Genomic DNA, 17,781 nt, shown 5'->3' on the forward strand with positions numbered 1-17,781 from the left:
TTTTCTGAGTCTACATCCACTTATCCCAATGATTTTTCAATAGAATCTTCATGAGAAATTTTAACTCCTGAAGAAAATGAGTTTAATATTATTTTTTAATTAGGGGACTCTCGATCAAAAATTTATTAATTTATTCAGTCAGTGACTATGAGTATATACTATAAGTAGGACAAAGTGTTACAAGTGAAAAAGATAACTATCTTCTAGGAGTTTACCACCTAATAATAAAGATAAAATATGCACATCAAAAATTACAATTTGAAAAGCACAATATGAGGCTCTGATTTAAGTGACAGCATACTAACTCGTACAGGGCTAACTCTTACTGCCAAGAACTGGGAAGACTATAAAAAAAAAAAAACATTAAAAATCTGTTGGAAAACACTGGGGAGCCATCAGGAAGGCAAGTTTATGAGGAATTGAGATCCTTAAAGAAGTGACATCCAAAGAGCATTTGCTGATTTGTAGGAAGCCTCTGAGAGTCTGAGAAGCTAAGCAACTAATTATTTTTCAACTAATGGGGCTTGGGAGTAAACAAAAAATAAGTTCTAGGCCCACCAAAGTGAAGGGGCTATGGTAAACATCTAACGCTTTTAGTTGAGCCCCTTGAAGGACTACTCACTAGAAGAAATAGATTAGCCCACATGAAATCAGATTCTAATAATCTCAATCTCTAATTGAATTAAAGTGATTTTCCCACAGCCTCTCTGAAGGAAAATAATATGACTTAGAGTAAAATTATTTCTATGTTTTTAATATGCAAAATCCAAAACATTTTTTTAAATAAAAATTTATTTATTAGTTATCAATATGTGGAACCAACAAAGGATAAAGTAAACAATGGAAATAAATGTATAGAATATATAAATGTTGAAGTTATATATAAAACAAAAATAACTGTGTCAAATATACTTAAGAGAAAATATGGCAAGATGAACAATTCAGAAGATAACTAAAAATCAAATAGAAATTCTGCAACAAAAAAAGTCAAAAAAAATAAAACTCAATTCATGGGATCACTAGCAGACTAGATATTGCTGAAGAGAGAACTAATGGATTGACAGATAGGTCCGTAGTAAAGATCAAGGCTGAAACACAGGGAAAAGATTAATATACAAATCACAGAAGTCCTAGAAGAAGAGAATGAGACTATTTGAAGATATATGACCAAGAAAGACACCAAGAAAAAGATTCAAGAAGAAGTTTAAATTCCTATAAGAATAAATACAGAGACAGCAAAACAAGCATCTCATAATACAATTGGGAAAAAAAAGGAAAAATCTCAAAAGCAAAGGAATAAAAGCATTAATTTCAAGCAAAAAACAATAATAATGACAGATGGCTTCTCAATAGAAATATTAAAACCAGAAAATAAAGCAATATCATATTCAAAATTGCTAACCTTGAACTTTATAACCAGTGATAATATCCTATAAGTATGAACTCAAAACAAAGACATTTTCTTATAAATGATTTTTTGCCAGTAAACCTAATCAAAGAAATCTGATACATCTGAACAAACATCAAAATAAATTTGAAGTCAAGAAGCATCACTAGGGATTGAGCAGGGCATTTTATGATTAAATGGACAATCAACTAGAGAGACATCACAATTTTAAATTTGAGGCTCCTAATAGAGCCTCAAATATGCACAGCAAAAGCTGACTAAAATGAAATGGGAACTAGACAAGTCCACAACCATGTTGGGAGATTTTAGCAAACTATGTGTAGTAAATGACAGAAAAGACAATTTGAAAATTAACAAGGATCTGAAACTTTCAAATAATATACATTTAAAAATTAAAATAATTGAAATATATAGAACACTGTACCTCAAAATAACAGAATATATGCATTCTTTCAAAGTACTCATAGGAGATTTTTCCAAATTGAGCATACGATGAACCATGACATGAGTCTCTAAACACTTCAAAGGATAGAAACTGTGCCAAGGATTGTCTTGTCAAAGCGGAATAATGTTATACAATTTTTAAAAAGATACCTAGAGAATTACCAAGTGTTTGAAAATTACACAATATATATACACTTCCAAATAACCGATAAATCAAAGTCGAAAGTTGCAATGGATATTAGAAAATATTTTGAACTGGATGATAATGAAGATATGGCATAACACTTACGTGATCCAGCTAAAGACATTCATAGAGGTAAATGTAGTGTTTTAAATTTATTGGTTAGGAAAGAAGACTAAAAAGCTATGTGAACATTTATGTCAAGGAAGTAGAAAAACAATATCACAATAAAACCAAAGAAAGTAGAGGATGAAAACATACCTAACTCCAAGACCCCAGTGGGGAGCCAATCACTTAGGTAAAATTCCTTCTTTTATAAAGTTCGTACCATCTGACTCTATCATTGACTGTTTCTCCTAATTTTTTGTTATCCTTCAGCTTTAGGTAACTCCGCATCATTCACAAACCATTGATGCTTCTGTTTTCTTCCATCCTATCTGTTGTCACAATCCTGGCTGACATAGAAGTAACCAGTATATTGAACAAGCAATTTAAGATTATGAGCAACATACAGCTAGGTGCCTCTTGTGGTTCTTTTTAAATTTCATTGAGTAGAGATGATTTTTTCTTTGCCCCAGGACAAAGGCTGAGAATTTTCTGGTCACTTTCAGATAACATAATATCACCTGGTCACTTAAGTCATTAAAAACAGACCTCAGTTCAGAAATTAAAATATCCTGAATACAATTCTGAATATAATTTAACAATTAAGTCATCCTTTCCACCAGCTCTTTTTAGCTTTGGGCTGGATCCTTCTACTCTATTCTTCTGTTAATCTCCTCTGCCATTTGCTGTGCTATTCAGCTCCCCACTGGAGTCTTCGGAGTAGGGATTATGAAGGGAGGAGGGTTAAGGAAATAAACCTATTCTTATCTAGCTGAGTAGCTTCCATGTATGTGGATCTGGAGAATGTTAACCAGATGAGTCCCTTACCAGAGCTCTTCAAGGGTTTCCCACAGGGTTCTGCTCTCCTGTATTTCTTTTGACCTGGTTAATGGTCAAAAATGAAAACTCTAGATTGAGTAATTTAAATAAAAAACTGCCAATATTCTGGGCAGTTTTCTTGCTGTGAGAAGCTGTGGAAGTGGATGTGCAAATTTACTTTCATGGCTATGCCACCAAAGCAGGCAGAGAGTTTTTCGCCCTCCAGATTTCCTTACTAGCAATGGTACCCTAATCCACAATCGGCCTTAGTTGTCATAGGTGTGTCAGGCACCAGTTTTCTGTTCTTCCCCATTTTAATAATAGATTTCAAAGTTCTGAAGTTTCCCTTACTGAGTCTGAGATTAGAAGGTAGAGAGAGATGGGACTCAAACGGGATGATTGCTTTTTCAAAGAAATTTCATCACCAATTTCCTCCACAAAAGCTCCAGTTCTGCCTCCTAGTCAAAAATTAAGTGGAGAACAATGGCATAGACAGTAAAAAGAGGGAGAAGGAGAAGCATACATCAGTCTCTGGCTATACTTACTGCCCCCTACCAGAGCCAGGTTTCAAAAGACTTCAGCCTTTAGGCTAAAATTAGAATATTCATGCTGAACTCTTTCCTGGGATAAACTCTGGAATTTAGTAATTTAGGAACTCACATGGGTTCCATATCAGAGCCTCTCTAGCTAAGCCCCAATGTCCTATGGTCAACCTGTTAGCCTGACTCTTTGCTTAGGGCTCTGATCTCACTCATGCACCCTGAGATTAGAGCCCTGCTTTGAAATGCAATCCGGCGGTAAATTCCTCTCGCAAGGCATTACTCTGGAGTTGCTTTCAGCATCCCTCACATTTTTTAAACAGAGCCATCTGAGGTACAACTCAGGTATCCAGTGGACACTGAGAATTGATGCTTCCAGGAAGCTCTACCACCAGGCATTGAGTTCTCCACAGTTGGAACTCAGTAGGAAAAGACACTGACCCAAATCAGGTTAGAGTTAATTTGGGCACAGAGGATTTGGATTGCGGGCCTTCCCTAAAAAAAGGCTCTTTCTTTGGTAAGTTTTCCTCATCCTTTCCCCATGTTACCCTTAGTTCCTTCCTCTCATTTTTTCCTCATTGGGGATCCTGGTGCACCAACAAGTATCATAGTTTCCTTTTAGAAAACTAGAAAGAAATCTGTGCAGACAGGAAGAACCAGGTCTTCAGTTAATGTAAAGAAGTGATAAGAGCTTTCTGAGAAAAAATTATCTGAGTATTGGAGATTCTGAAGAACAAGGTCCTAGTTCTTGACTTGGGAGGTGTTACACAGGTGTTTATTTTGTAATTTATTAAACTATATACTTACGTTTCTTGTACTTTTTTGTATATTGTATTTAACAATAAAATGCATTTTAAAAGAGTGTAGAAGAGTTCTTTTTGTAATGCCTGGACACAGTAGGAAGGAACATCAGAAGGAAGAAGATAGTTGACAAAACTAAGGGATGAGAAAGCTAGGTGATAGAATTGGAGGCAAGAGAGGGACCATTAACAGGTAAAATTAAAGGAAGCAAAATTAAGAATGTCTATTATTCCAAGCATAAAGACTTTGGAGCTCTCTCTCTTAATCCTTACACCAACTCTGGGAGGTCAGTTCTATCATGATTCCTCCTTTCCAATGAAGAATATGAGGTTCAGAGATGTTAAATAAATTGTTTGAGGTCATGCTGCTAATAAGCAACCAAGTAGAATTTTATTCCAGGTCCGGCTGACTGCAAAGCCTGAGCTCTTTTCAGGTTATCAGGGAGCATATAGTCTAGAGGGAGAGGTGAGAAAGCATGCAGAGGGACAGTGGAGACTCAAGCTAGAACTCTAGTGAAGTCATTTCAACAGCCCAGCCCACCATAGCCTGCGCTCCAGGGCATCCCTGGGGCTTCTAATCACCTGGGGTGCCAGTGTTCCTGCTCCAAAGGCTGAGTGTTGCCCGGGCCTGGGAATTCTCATCACTATGTGACCACAGGACATTTGAAATAAGTGAAAGAATAGATGAAATAGCAAAATGGATAGAAATGGCAGTTGACTGAGAATAATGCTTAACAGGTAAGCAAAGTGAAAAAGACTGAAGAAGTCAAGGTAAACTATAGAATAGAGATCAAGAAGGAGGGAGTATTGGGTCAGTCAGGTAAGTAAGAGGGGAAAGGTCAGATAATCCCTCAAGCGACAGCCATTATTCATTATCAGCTTTTGTGTGCAGGTGGGTGAGCTGGTTCTGATTAAGGGACCAGAGTTAGAGGACTACAGCTATACTCACTACTACTCTTATTACTGCTACTGCAGTATCCACCCCATCATCCAATCTCTAACTGATTTTTTGGCTTGATGTTTTATTTAAATTACTCAAACTAAAGTCTTCATTCTGGTGAGAGTTGATGATACTACTTCAATTTGGACTATAAAAGCAGAATTCAAGATATAAACATATGGAGATTATGTGTCAGGTTGAAAATAAGCAAATAATCTGGGATCAATTTAAAAATACCAGAAATGTCCCTGAATCACCTACTGATAATTAGGCAGACAGATGGCCCTTCTTACCTGCTTTCTTTCTTTCATCTCCTCATCCAACTTTTTGAAGAAATTTCAGGTGCCATGGCCCTCAGCCCACTTCATAGCCTGTCCTGTGTTATGACAAAAAACCCAACCTCAGCTTCCTGTCAAAGACCACACAAATACAGATACTCTTGCTTAGTGAAACCTTTTGTTTATCACTCTGGATATCTATGGTTTCACAACTCCAAAAGGAAGAATCAATGCAGTCACCATTCATTTCCATCTATCACAACACCTCAAAGAGATGTCCTTCACAATGACACAATCTTATTTTAATGCGTTACACAGAGTGTTCTTTTGTCTCATTAATAACTTGACTGACGATGATAAAAGATGCCTTGAAATTCAGCTTCCCTGTCAGTGGTCCTGCTTTCTGGTAATTCCAATTATGTCTAGATGTTTTCCTGCCCTCTCTACCGCCAGACATTCACAGGGAAAGCAAAAACTTTCTCTACTTTACTTTTTGCTGCTGATGGTGTGCTATTCATAGAAAAGATGATTATTTTCATGTTTTCATTGTAGTTTCTGGTTCCAAATTATAAAATTTATTATTAAACAATTAAACAATATTGGTCAACCCACATGCCCGAAGTGACTTTTCCCACTCGACAAATGGCAGAAATAAATTTAGGCACTCTGACCTTTCTCGTGATACATACATACATACATACATACATACATTTAAGAATATATATATATATATATATATTCTTAAAGAAAAAATTAGACTTCTTCTTCTGACTATAACAAGGAAAGACTGACTTTACCTTTTCACCTGAAACAACTAAAAAAGTAAATTAAATATATCAAAGCTTGGTTTGCAAAATACTGAATACCAAACAATAAAGAACAGCAATCTCTTAGAAATGAAAAACAAATAAGGTGAGTTTTATGATTGCCTTGACATACTACTTGAAAGACTTCCTAGGCCATGCCTCAGGAAGGAGGGACCCAAGTAGTCTGGAGAAAACCCTGAGTAAAGAAAGGGAAGCTGGAGTTCTAGAGAGACCAAGGTGACCAGAGTTGGTAGGACAGAGTACCAGAAAAGAGAAAGATGCACAGAGAACTTCAAGCTTTGCAGAGGTTCCCCCTAGAGTTTTCAGGTATGTGTCAGCACATGCATTTGGGACCGGAAAATTAACTACTTAAAATAAATAGAAGAAACAATTCCAGAGTTCTCACAGGATCACGAATAGTGTTCATTCTCATTAGCAAAACTGAAAAATCTCATTATTTATAGAGCACAGTACTCAGAAAGCTCTTGACAGAGTAGTAAGGAATAATTAGACATAGCCTAAAAAAAAATATCTGGAAGGATTAAAATGAATCCTAGTAACTTAACTATGTTCTAAAATAAAGGTGAAGTTTATAGAAATACAAAGATGTCCATTTCCCCACAAAGTCTACAATATCTGATATTCAATAAAAAATTACTAGGAATGCAAAAAAGCAGAAAAATATAAAAAAAACTCAAGCAAAACAAATCTCGAATTGAAACTAATGTTAGAATTGACACAGATATTAAAACAATTATTATAACTTGTCCATATGTTCAAAAATGTTAACACATGAAAAATATATAAAAGACATCAAATTTCTAAATATAAAAATTTCAATGTGTAGGGTTAAAAATACACTGGATGATATTGCCTTACTGCTAAATTGTATACCTGAAACTTACTGAATTTCGTTAACCAATGTCATCATAATATAAATTTTTAAAAAATTACACTGGATGAAATTAATAGCAGATAATGAAGGTAGGAAGAAAAAACTAGTGAGCTTGCCATAACAATAGAAAAGATCCAAAGTAAAACATAGAATTAATAATTAAAAATTTACTCAGAATAGGTCTCACTGAGCAGGTGACTTTTTGAAGCACGGAAAATTTGAAGGAGGAAGAGACATAGCCACATGGATAGCCAAAGTAAGAGTCCTCTGGGCATTACTGGCTTTAGAGAAAGTAAATATAAAATATTGAATGTAGTATTTAGCATTTAATAAACACTCAAAAGATGAAAATTACCACTACTGTGGTTGTCGTTGCCCTTGTTAAACCCTGAGAGTATAGGACAGAGTAAGGGAAAGAGAATTCATGAACATAAGGACGTCCTTTTGTAGGTGTTCATCTTATAATCCTACTTTATATCTATTACCTCATGTAATCTTCACTGTAACCCTATAAAATGGGTAACACTATTTTATAAATAAGAGAACAGAGACTTTGAAGAGTTGAGATATTTAAAAAAGATCTCCAAGAGACCAAGATAGAGGTATGTGATTTGACTTCAGCTTTTTCTGACTTCAAATCTTAGCCACTTTTCATTACTCCATATTTCATTACCACACATGGAATTAGGGGACTTGGAAAAGTTATATGTTCCAAGCTCCCACACATGTCTGTCTTGCTCAATAGTCACAAATTCAGACGTAGCTACCACGATATGAGATGTAGGTGGAAATGAAGCCAGGTTAGCAGCTAATATTCAGCGCTGAGTTAATAGAGTGATGTGTTGGAAGGCACGTCTGTAGTGCTTGAGCTTCTTCATAAGTTTTATCGATACCAGAAATTTATGAAATTTACTTATTTATAAATTATTTATGACATTTCTCTATCTTTAAACTTTCTATGTGGGCCATTTTAAAGATAATTGTGATCTCAAATATGGACTTAGAACCATTTGTTTGCTATCTCTGGTCTAGGTAAATAATTAGTTTACATAATATAAATTTATTATTATCTTTGATTATGAAAATGATGCATATGTACAATCAGTTAATATTTAATAAAATCCCAAAGAATACACAACTGGGAAAAATAATATCTTCAATAAACATTGTTGGGAAAACTGAATAACCACATGGAAAAAAATGAAGTTGTAGACTTATCTTACGTCACATTACAAGAATCAACACAAAATGAAGTAAAGACTTTAATATAAGACTTGAAACCATAAAAATCCTACCAAAAGACATAGGAGAAAAACTCTATGATATTGGTCTTAGCAATGATATTTTTGGATATGATACCAAAACCACAGGCAACAAAAGCCAAAATAAATCAGTGAGACTACGTTAAACTAAAAAGTTTCAGCACAGCAAAGGAAACAGCTGACAAAATGAAGAGGCCACCTACAGAGTGTATGTGTGTATGTCCGGGTGTATTTGCAAAGCCTATATTTGATTGAAGGTTAATATCTAGGATCAATAAGTAATCATACAACTCAATTAAAAATAATCCAATAAAAAATGGGCAAAAGACCTGAATAGACATTTTCCCAAAGACACACAAATGGTTAACAGGTATATGAAGGGGTACTAGGAATCACAGATCATCAGGGGGGTTACAAATTGAAACCATAATGAGATGTTGCCTCATACTTGCTTGAACACTATTTTCAAAAAGTCAAAAGATGACAGGTGTTAGTGCGGATGTGGAAAAGGGGAAAAACTTACATACTGTTGGTGGGAGTGTAAATTGGTATAGCATAAAGTTTCCTGAAATTTTTAAAAATAGAGCCACTAGAGTAACAATCCTGTTTGTGAGTGTATATTCAGAAGAAATAAAATTACTGTCTTGAAGCGATATCTACACTCCCATGTTTATTGAAGCATTATTCACCATAGCCAGGATATGGAGACAACCTGAGTGTTCGTTTATGGATGAATGTATAAAAAGAGTGTGGAATATGAGTGTGTGTGTGTGTGTGTGTGTGTGTGTATTATTTAGCCTTTAAAAAAGAAGGCAGTCCTGCCATTTGCAAAAACATGGATAAATCTAGAGTGAAATAAGCCAGACACAAAATACTGCGTAATCTCACTTATATGTGGAATCTAAAAAGGTAAAACTCATGCAAACAGACAGTAGAAGGGTGGTTATCAGGGGCTGAGAGTGAGGGAAATGGACAGATGCTGGTCAAAGGGTGCAATCCTTCAATTATAAGACGAATATATTTTGAAGACCCAGTGTACAGCATGGGATCTATAGTTAATAATAATGTATTGCATACTTGAAATTTGCTAAAAGAGTGGATTTTAAATATTTTCACCACACACACACACAAACACTCACACACACACACACACACACACACAACCAAATAACTATGTGAGCTGCTTGATATATTAATAAACTTGATAACGGAAATCACTTCAAAATGTATACATATATCAAAACATCAGCTTGCACATATTAAATATGTACAATTTTTATTTTTCAATTATACCTAAGTAAAGCTGGGCGAAAAAAGAAATCTCTAGTGAATGAATAAAATTTGCTAAGAGAGTAAATCTCAGATGTTCTCACTGCAAAAAAAGTAACTATATGAGGTGATGGATGTGTTAATTACTTGATTATAAGTGTCATTTTATAGTGTATAGGCATAGCGAATCATCACATTGCATACCTTAATACAATTTTTATTTGTCAATTGTACCTCAGTAAAGCTGAAAAATATTTTAAAACAAAAAAGAAAACACATAGTGAATGAATAAAATAATCTCTCTTAGTATCTCTAAAGATCATAGTAAACTATCCAGTTACTATTGACTCTGCAGCCCTCACATGTGCCCTCACACTTCTCATACTCTTACTTCCACATCAGCCCCAGGTTGACAGATGAGCCATCCTCTCTCACCAAGATGTAACTCAAATGTCATTTCTGCCATGAAGACTTTTCTCATCCTTCCGTTTTCGAACTTATTTCTAGACTTTCTACCTTCAACTAGAGTCATTTTTGTATTTGTCTCATCCTTCTTATGGAATTGTCATCTGAGAGCAAAACCAGCCTTTTCTTTTTTTGTAGCTTTTCTTTTATCCTTTACAACACATAGAACAATTTTTATAAAAACTTTTTATTATAAAAAATTTCAAATATACAGAAAAGTAAAAGGAACTGTATAGTAAACTTACATTACCCATCCCCAAACTTCATCATTTAGCAATGTGTTGCCAAACTTGTTATACTGTATTTCAATACTCTCTACATTTTCTGGTTATTTTTGAAAGCTTTATTTAGATATATTTAGATATAAAATTTTAAGTGTATACCTCAATGACATGTAGTAAATTAACAAGTTGTGTATCACCACAGTCGAGTTTTAGAACATTTCTCTCAGGTCAACAAATTTCTCCTTTGTAAGTTAGTTGTCAATTCCTGTTTCCCAGGCAACCACTGATCTATGTTCTGCCTCTACATATTTGCTTTTCATGGACATTTCATATAAATTGTACTCTTTTGTGTCTGGCTTCTTTTACTTAGCATCTATTTTGGGAGTTCACTCATGCTGTATTATGTAACACTATGTTCTAATTTATTGTGAAGTAACATAACTTTGTACAGATGAACCACATTTTGTTGCTCATGACCAGTCGATGGACATTTGGGCTTTTTCAGTTTAGGTCCGGGATAAGCGGTAGTGCTATGAACATTTACAGACAACTCAATGTGTGGCTATATGATTTTATTCCTCTTAGATAAACTTCTAGGAGTGGAATTTTGGAAGAATGTAGTGAGTTTGTGTTTAGTTACTTGGGGAACTGACAAATGTTTTACAGGTGGCTGCCTCAGTTTGCATTCTGACCAAAAATGAATGAGGTTTCTGGTATGTCTTCATCTTCTCTGACACTTGATATTGTAATATTGTTGATTATGGCCCTTCCTTTGGGTGCGTGGTGGTACCTCACTGTGGATTTTGATTTGCATTTCCCTGATGATAAATGATATTGATTGTCTTTTTGTGTTCTTACTAACCATTCATATATTTTATTTAATGAAGCTCTATTCAAATATTTGGGACATTTATTAGATGTCTTTTGTACACTTATGACTGAGTTGTGGGAGTTCTTTAGATGTTCTAGATGGATGCAGGACCATTGTTGAATGTATAGTTTACAAATGTTTTTTGACATTCTGTGGTACCTCTTTTTAGTTTTTATGAATCATAGGCTTAATGTAAAAACTAAAATTGTAAAAGTCTAGAAGAAACAAAAGCACGAAACAAAAACAAATGATGAATAATCATTGTAAAAATATTTAAATGATACAAAAAAGCTTAAAAGAGAAAACAAAACTTACTGGAATTTCTACAAGTACAAACACTATGCCATATTTATGCATATTTTACTGGTGTTAATATATATTGTATTAATCAGCTACTGCTGCATTAAAAAAGACTTGAACAGACATTTTGCCAAGAAGACATACATACAATGGCCAATAAGTACATGAGAAGATGCTCGACATCACTAGTCATTAGGGAAATGCAAATCAAAATCATAGTGAGATAGTACTTTGCTTTAAGTAGGATGACGTTGGGGAAAAAAAGGAAGGAACAAACGAAGGAATGAAAGGAGGAAGGAAAGAAGGGAAGAAGGAAGGAAGGGAGGGAAGGAGAGAGAGAGAGAGGAGGAGAGAGAGAGGGAGAGAGGTAAAATAACAAGTTTTGGTGAGGAGGTGGAGAAATTGGAACCATTGCGCATTTACTAGTGGCAATGTAAAATAGTGTAGCAGCTAAAATAGTGTAGGACTGTCTGGATCGTGGAAAACGATCCAGACAGTCCTCAAAAAATTAAACATAGAATTATCATATGATCTAGAAATTTCACTTCTGGGTATATATTCAAAAGAAGTAAACGAATGAAGAAAGGACTCAAATAGACTTTTGTACCCCCATGTTCATGGCAGCATTATTCAAAATACTCAAAAGTGGAAGCAAACCAAGTGTCCATTAAAAAACAAATGGATAAACAAAATGTAGTATATATAAAAAATGGAATGTTATTGAGCATTAAAAAAAAATAAAATTAAAAAGGAAGAAAAAATTAAAAGGAAGACATTATGCTAAGTGAAATAAGCCATCCACAGAGGACAAGAAATGTATATATACTTTTACATGAGTTTCTTAGTGTAGTCAAATTAGAGAGAGGAAGTAGAATGGTGGATTCTAGGAGCTGGTGGGAGGAGAAAATGTAGAGTAAGTGTTTAATGGATACAGGATTTCAGTTGTGGAAGATGCAAAAGATCTGAAGATACATAATGGTGATGATTAAAATGGTAAATTTTATGTTGTGTATATTTATCACAATGAAATCACACATTCCAAAGCCCAATGGCCTATTATAACATTTCTGTTTACCGTCACAGGTCTGCAGGTAATTTAGGGTTTATCTGGAGTTCGGCTGATCTAGGCTGAGCTTGGCTCTAGCCTGAGGCTTGGAATCACATCGGCTCCATATTTTCTTTCATAATTCCTGGATTAGCAGCTCCCTGGGGCATGTTCTTCTCATGGGGAATGACAGATAAATAAGAAAATGAGTGCAAGCACATGATGCCTTTTAAAGCCTTGGCTTTGAGCTGGCCCATTTTCACTTCTGCCAACACTTCATTGGACAAAACAAGTTACATGGCTAAATCTCATACTAACAGAGCAGAGAAATATACTTCAGCTACACTCTTGGGGCTTTTATTGCAAAAACTACATGGCAAAAAGTAAGGTTGTAAAATTAAAACATATGGAGAGTAAAGAATTGAGAACAAGAATCAAATCTACATATATACGTAAAGAAAAGGCATCATGAGTGTCTTGGGTAAGTCACAAAATTGGGAGACCTGGTTCTTGTCTTTAAAATTTCTAAATATCACAAAGCTTATTAACTAACTTAGATACAAGAGGAGGAATAAACTTAAGCTTTGGTTTTTGGTAAAAATCTGATTTTTTTTTTCATTTGCTTCTCTGCACTTGTGAGTTTCCTAGAAATAAACAGCAGTACTTGTGAATCAAAATAAACAGACGTACCAGTAACCTGGAAAGCAAGAATACTATGAGTGGATGCCCTTAACTTTCCTGAACCTATAAAGACGTATTAGCCTATTAAGGAGAGAGATGATTTTCAAATTCCATATGTCCCTAGATATAATGGGCCATGTAGGGAAAATAGGCTATACTTTTGAGATTCTAAAACCAAGGTGCTTCAACTAAAATGAAAGGACTAGTCTAAAAAAAAAAAAAAAAAGTAAATAGAGTAGAGAAGAAAATAGAACCATGACATTTTCTATTTAAGAGGGGTACTTTTATAAAATGCTTCTATTTGCCCAAGATCAAAAACAAGAGAATCTCAGACCTAGTATATTCAGGCCAAGCAAGAGCTTCTTCAAGTCTGAAATATTTATTTCCCACCTATATTATAAGATAGCAGGAGCTGAAAAAATAAATCTTGTATTATCAGATAGCCCTGTTCCTTTTAAAATACAATATATTATATTGATAAAATGAAGTTCCATTTGGGGTCTGCTATGTGACTGATCTTTGTACTTTACTTTTGGGAATAATGCCATTTTATAACAGTGGTGGTGCAACTCTTTATCTTCTCAATGCTTTGGACTCAAAGACCATGGGATTAATTATATACTGTGAGCAACAACTCATGAATATTTAACACACTCATCTATACTTAATGAATAAATTTGCATTTTGACACTATTATTTAATATGCTTTAAGGAAATACTGCTCATTACCTTTCAATTTTGTAGATTAGTTGAATGTAATCAGAATGATAAGGCAGAGGGGATATAGTATTATTTAAATAACATTGTTTTTTATTACTGCTTCTGCTTCCTTGCGTCCTCCAACCGCCCACCCCCTTTTTTTTAAGCAACTGGGTTTATTTTATTCTATTCTGGTTGTTCTGTCTTAATCATTTTGCCTCTGTGCTGCAGAAGGGAGTTTCTTTAGATTCATGGGAAAACAAAGTAAATTAAATAATCAGTGTTTTGCTTCCCTCTGTGTGTTCTGTAACAGGGCGTTCTCTCACGCAAAATATCCCTTTGCAATTGATAGTAACTGTGTCCTGCCTGGGCTGGCAGACTCAGCAAAGTTGCCATGACCTGCACTGCAAGCAGAGGGAGCTGTATCACTAGTGACAATGAGCTGAGGTCTCTAATTTCCCTCGGAAAGGTAGAACCCAAAGGAATTAGGGCTCAGAAAAACTGCCTAACTGGCAAGGATGCTGTAGAAGATAAGCTTTTCTGTTCGTTTGTTTGTTATTTATTTGTTTTTTAATCTTTGGCTCATGGTGTGCCTTTTATTTTTTTCTTTTTCTCACAAGAAACAAATTGGTTGGTTTCAGTTGGGTAACTTGTCTGGACATCCACTTTAGGGAGTTTGGACATAAGAACACATCTCTAGAAATCCTATTTGCATGAAGGTCACATGCTTTTTCCAAAAAGAAGGAAATTTTGAAATAAATGACCAGGCTCTTAGGAATCAAAATTAAGACTACCCAAAAAAAGATAAAGGACAAAAATTGGACAAGCACAAGAGGAACAGAAAAGAAACTAAAATCTAGATGCCAGACACTGTACTAAATGCTTACATTTATAATCCCATGTAATCGTTACCTTGTGAAATCTCCATCATCATCATCATCATCATTATCCCATAATAGATTTGAAAACTGAAGTTTGGATGAATTAATAAAGATAGTGAAAACTAGAGTTCAGATTTGAATCCAGGTCTGTTAGACCTAAAATTCACATGCTTTCAACAGTTCTCAACCAACTGGGGCTTTAAAGGGCTTTGCTGTCACAAACATACTGGGGTTGAGTTAAAATGTCCCTTCCCCAGGGAAGCTTTCTTTACCCCCTAGTCTTTGGTCAGTGTGTGACCAAAGACTAGGGAGATATATATATATTACACATATATATATATTACACATATATATATATTACACATATATATATTACACATATATATATATATTACACATACATATATATATATATATATCCCTCACCTTCACATGCTTGACTGTAAATTCCAAGAGGGTAGGGACAGCTGCTTGCTTACCATTCTGTCCCTAGCACCCAGCAGAGTACCTAGCACAATGTGGGTATTCTGAGTGTGTGTGTGTGTGTGTGTGTGTGTGTGTGTGTGTGTCAGAGAGAGACAGAGATAGACAGAGAGACAGAGAGAGAGACAGAAAGAGAGAGTTGGTAAGTACATGGGCAGTTGGATGGATGATAGACAGTTTCTTCACCTATAAAAATATGTTGAAAAATACCTATCTCTTGGTGAAAATTAATGAGACAATTCATATAATTATCACAAAGCCTGGAAAATAGAGTGCTGAATAAATGGCAGTTTGTTTGTTTGTTTGTTTGTTTGTTGACACTGGTTAATGAAATCCAATAGTGATGTTGAGCATCTTTTCATGTATTCGTTGGCCATTTGTATGTCCTCTATGGAGAAGTGTCTGCTCAAGTCCTCTGCCCATAATAAATAGCAGTTTTAACAAATAAAGATGTATAAGCTAATCCAAGCCAAATACAGCAGTTTTTAATTATTCCTAAGACTTAGGCAACCAAGTGAAGGGAACTATAAAAATATAGGAATGGTAGATTAAAGAAGCAGCTTTACCCTTAGGGTAGGAGGTGAACAGATTAGATAGCTTAACAGGCAGTAATAATCAAATTTGAACTCTCAGTTTTTATTCAACTTCTCTAACTGCTCACTGTGTCCCACAACTTGATTTCAGATATACAAATGTAGTGGAAATTGAAGAAAGTATTTTTAAACACCCTGCCTCACCTCACACTTCCGCTACTTTATTTCCTTAGATGGAGGGATTTTAGCTCTCTGTTTTAGCTTCAAGGTGTAAGTAACAGTCGATTAGATGCTCCAAGAACCAGAACAAGATATGAGTAGAAATGCATTATTTAATCAAATTGCATCGAAATGACTTCGAAATACTGACTGATTGCTAAAAAAGTTCGGAACTCAGTCTCAGTGAAAATAGAGGATGCTTTTACACAAATCACATGAAAAAATTAGAAAAGGTGTAACCTTTGAGTTCTCTATTGACACTCAGACTAATTTTTAAAAGGACTAAACATATCCATATATGCTGCAGAAGGAATGACTTGGATGAATGTATTTCCTTTTTCTCCCCTATAGTCTCAAACTTTTGACCAATAAGTAACATTATTACTGTAGTGTGTCCCAGATGGTGAGTATAACATGAGTATGAATTACTGATCTAGTAACCTTATTTAACCATAGACAAAACCATTCCAGAGCTGGGTAACTGTCTTTTCAATTCTGGAAGTTTTGGAAATAAGTACAGAAATGAATAAGCAACTCAAATCTATAGCTTAAATACTGTTGTGTTAAATTCGAGCTAATCCCTAGTCTTTATTTGAAGTGATTATAGTATTTAAAATAACTTGGCATATTGAATCTGAAAGATTAAGCTTCTGATGCCAAATTTAAATTAGTAATTGATTTTAGATTTATGATTTAAATTGAAATTTCTATAGGAATTTCACCATTTGTAAATAAACTGAAAAGATCATGTGAATTTGAAATTTTCTTTAACTTCCCAGGTTTATAAGGATTACTTAAGTATTTGGGAAGATTTTGGTTGTTAGGATTTTAAATATTCCCTTTCAGACATTTTAAATACTTAGAGGAAATTAAATGTATTAAGTACATATGTGAAGTTTAAAAGTCTAATCATGTTTAATTAATTAGGTCTATTAATAAGACTGCTTATTTAAAGGGTATGTATCAGTTAGGGTTCAGTCAAGAGACAGAAATAGAAGTCACACAGCAATTGTAACAGGAAAAGTGTTAATATAAAGTGTTATTACCTATAAGAGGGGATTGGAGTAATAAGGGATTATCTAGTAACAAGTGATGAGAACTATAGAGAATTTAAGAATATCAAATACAAGTAGTAATTTTATCTTTATAGTGAGACAGAGCACACTAGAAGAAGCCTATCTAGGGTTGAGATCCACACCTTGCTGGAGAAGGCTTACTGGATGAAAGAGAAGCATGCTGCTACAGGACCTTCTGAGGGGGTGCTGTGGGAAGCTGCTGGCTGTCAAGCGTTGCTATCTGCTGTATACTGCAGGTAGTAGGTCCCAGAAAAACCCCACGCACTGCAGGAACCTGGATGTAGAAAAGCCATCTGCACTGAAAGCTCTAGACTTTGGAGAAGCTATTCATGCCAAGTAGATGGAGCACTTGGAGAAGCTGCACATGCTGCAAGAGCCTTCCAAGAAGAAAGCATCGGAACCAGGAGGAACAGCTCCTTCCTGCTACAATGTCTCTCTAGCACCCACTACTGACAAAGTTTAGCATCACACCAGATCGCAAAGGAAAAAATATTTCAAGGGATCAGTTAGGATCAATTTTTGAAGAGCAGGTAGGTAATGTTGAGTGGGGAGGTCCAA

This window comes from Rousettus aegyptiacus, unplaced genomic scaffold, assembly GCF_014176215.1.
Source record: "Rousettus aegyptiacus isolate mRouAeg1 unplaced genomic scaffold, mRouAeg1.p scaffold_m13_p_1, whole genome shotgun sequence".
In the NCBI taxonomy this organism is placed as follows: domain Eukaryota; kingdom Metazoa; phylum Chordata; class Mammalia; order Chiroptera; family Pteropodidae; genus Rousettus; species Rousettus aegyptiacus.